This window comes from Nilaparvata lugens, chromosome 5 (genome assembly GCF_014356525.2).
Source record: "Nilaparvata lugens isolate BPH chromosome 5, ASM1435652v1, whole genome shotgun sequence".
Taxonomy (NCBI): domain Eukaryota; kingdom Metazoa; phylum Arthropoda; class Insecta; order Hemiptera; family Delphacidae; genus Nilaparvata; species Nilaparvata lugens.
In genome coordinates, this window is record NC_052508.1 from 31,402,071 (window position 1) to 31,405,903 (window position 3,833).

Sequence of the window (3,833 nt, forward strand, 5' to 3'; positions counted from 1 at the left end):
GATTGGTACCTGATTTATTGAGATTGAACCAATTATTAACTGAGATATGGCAGCTTTAGTGATAGGGGGTTAGTTGCAGTGCATGCCAGGTATGCGGCTAAAGTCTGCCACAACAATGCAGCAGTCTCCGTCTGCTTTGCATGTCATTTGTAAGCTATTTTAGATTATTTCAAACACTAATATTAATTTTACTTAAGTTAATAATAACTGCAATTTATTTCACTCCAGTAGAAAAAAATGAGGTAAAGATTTGTTAAGATGCCCTAGAGTATTGGTAGGAAGTTGGTAAACATTGTGTACGGTATTTTACAAATAGACAGTACAAGCAATGACTGGGTCTTGTGTTTACAAAACTACCAATCTATTCAGGTCGGCAAAATAATGAGGTATTGATGGATTCATAATTTGTAGCAATTACTATGGTGAGGTCCACGTTATAATGACAGTGTTTGATTAGCGATAATTTTGCTATCCTTGTCTATCATTCAACAAAGCGGATAGCGCTATCTCTTTTTCTTTGCTCTGTTGCCAAATCGTTTTTAACAATGTAGAATGAATAATTAATAAAAAAAATATTTCATCTGAATTATAAAAATTCATTATGAAATTATTGAAAAATATAATTTATTGCTTAATTGAATATAATTGATTATTTTAAAGGAGAATAAACCGTTAATGAACTTAATTAAAAAGTTTTATTATTTAAATTAACTATTTAATTTGATAAACCGTTAATATTACACCAATAAACCTGTATCAGCTAACATCTGTAGAAGGCATTGACAAGATAGAGGATCGGCGATGTTTTATCCTATATTTCTCCACTGCCAATATAACGTGGACCTCACTATAGCTCACTTGACTCCTGCTTACCTTGTACTGGAACATTTTATTGATTCTCGTGACTTGAACCCTGGCAGGGCAGCCAAGCTTTTTTGTGGTTTGAGCTTGTTTATATCTTTTGATGAAACAATGATCCTCTTGTGCCTAAAAGAAAAAAAAATAGACATAACTGTTTTGGCAGGTACAACGTTTTTCCAAGCCAACATAGCAATGAGAAAGTCCTTCTCTCCCATTCCATGGAAATTTGGAAAAAAATAGCTCTGTAATAAAGTTATTAGCTATTGCTGAACCATGATTGGGTGAAATTTCATACAAGTAATAAGACCTGGATGATTAACATGAGGATCATCCATTTTATTTATGCTTATGCTTCCAGGCCAAAACTAATGATAGGATAAAATACAACAAATAAAATAAAATAATACTGTAATCTAGAATACTATTCAATTCATCCATTTGAGAATCTGGAAGGGTATCCGGTTCCCACAAAACAATTTTGAGATTAAGATAATTTAAGGAAAGGATGAGCCTGGGCCCTGAATAGTTTAGTTTAGTTTTATTCTAAGTCATTGACCAGCGCTGCTGGATAGACTGTGCCAGGGTTTATAAATCATGTCACAAAAAAGTTTCAAATGTCATCTCACTATCAAGAAATTCACTCAGGCTATAAAATGGATGCTCCACCAAGAAAGATTTCAAAACTGCTCAGAATTGTCAATCACTTTCACTATTCTTGACCCACTCTGGTAGCTTATTGAACATCCTCAAGGCAATGAAAGGATAACACCACTGAGTCCGTGCTAGACGGCATCTTGATAAGGTGAGTCTGACGGGTTCCATAGCCATGTATCTCACCACGAGTATCAGCACTCCTAGCTCTGTATCTGATGCGAAACAGACATTCAAGAATGTACTGATTTACAACAGTAAGCATTTTTAGGTTTTTGAAGAGTGGTCTGCAATGAGCCATGTAGTCACTGCCCGTCAGTGACTTATCTTCCATACGGTAACACTAGCGACAGCACTCATTGTTGTAGTGGCATATTGAGTATAATAAACTAATTGAATTAAGATAATTTTAATGATAAATAGAATAAATTCATATTCATCAAATTTATTTTCGTACTTAGAAGTACAATGATTCAGAATAAATTCTGAAAAGAAGTCTTCAAAAGAGTGAGATTTTTCAAGAAGAGGTATATTTTAATCAAATATCAGTTTGATTAGTAACATAATAATAATAATAGAAAAACAAATGTATGGAAAATTTTGTTGACTCACCATTTCGTCTCCAAGTTGAGCATATTTCCTTTTCTGATACTCATTAGTATCTCTTCCTTGATAACATTGATAGTTTCTTGTTCCAAAATGGAAGAAAGGGATCTGGTCATCATCCCAATGCAATTGTAACTTGCCCGTTAGTTCAACTGTACGGTAAACAAAAACGAAGCTAAAAAAATCGATATACTATAATAATTTGATGTCAAACTGCCAATAACGTCCCAACAGGTAGCCTACACTGTATCATTACATTCTGGCTGCCTAAAATATCAACACAAAATACAGTACCTTCGCTTGATTTCTATTATGCTTAGTTCAGTATATTAACAACTCAGGGTGTGATTTACATCACCTGCCCAGTAAGTTGCCTTAAATATCTGTTGGCTATTAATTTAAAATGTTATTTTGACAATAAAACCATTATCGCTGACTTGTAGTAATTCATAATTAATAATAATAAATATTCTTGAATTAAATAATAATAGTTAAATAAATAAAAGAAGTTCCAAGTACGTATCAATTACTGAGCTACAGCATTAATTTAAATGAATTATTGAGCTAACATTTTGTAAATCAGACAGGCCTAGCTAATTTCTGCAAAACTAATTTGACAAATGAAACTTTTAACCCTTTTATAAATGGGTAAATATAAAAGTTTGAGTTTTAGATGATTATTATTTTCAAATTCCGGTTAGATGGCTTAGTGTACAGTAGATGCTCATTGAATAGTACAGTACTGTAAGGTTAGTATTTAGTATTTATTTATTGAATACATAGTATTCTAAACTTACGTAACTCAATTTTAGATAATAGCCTACTTTTGCTTCTCAAGTAGGCCTAATGCTAATGCATCAATAAATAAAATAAGAATTTACGATTTGTAAACATCTTATCAACTCAACTGATATCTTTAGAATCAAACCCAAGCCATTTTCCAGTTCTAGCTTACAATGCCTGCTACAACAAAAGATTTGTTTTTACAACAAATGTATAGATTAAGCATAGTCATGTAACTTATGCTTAATCTATGATGAAACTTACCAGCGCCTATTTCTAATAATTCGACATAGTCATTTTTCAACACACTGACAGACAGAAAGACCAATAGTAATGAGTTTCTGTTCATGGCGTGGTCATAAATTGTATGGCCACAAGTGAACAAGTCAAGAACATAAAAAACTGTCATAAGACAGGTCAAGAACAAAAATACACATCAAACACAAAAAGCAGCAAGCAGAAGAGGCAGCAAGACTAATGCAAGAAGTATCTACTTACAGTCTGAGGATCACAATCATAGAACTCCCTCATAGAATAGAAGGGGTTCTCCTGAAGGAAAGCCCTCAGTCTCCTCTTCAAGACTGTCTCTGGCAGAGTCCTGGCTGAAACTGGCAGCTTGTTCAAAATTTTAGCTGGCTGGTAGATGAGGCTGCTCTGGGTCCTCCCCAATCTACAATATGGCAGGTCCAGCCTCAGCCTGCCTCTAGTGCCATGATCATGCACATCACCCCTGGTAGGCAAAGTACGGACACTATGGAATGCCTTTATAGCTGACCTGTAAATGTAAAAATTGAATACAGTGAGAATCTTTTCACTCACAAAAAGCGGCTTACAATGTGCTAAAAATTCTGCTCCACAGAGGATCCGGATGGCCTTCTTCTGCACCAGCAGTACATCTTTTACCTCAGAGGCACCACCCCACAAGGTGATGC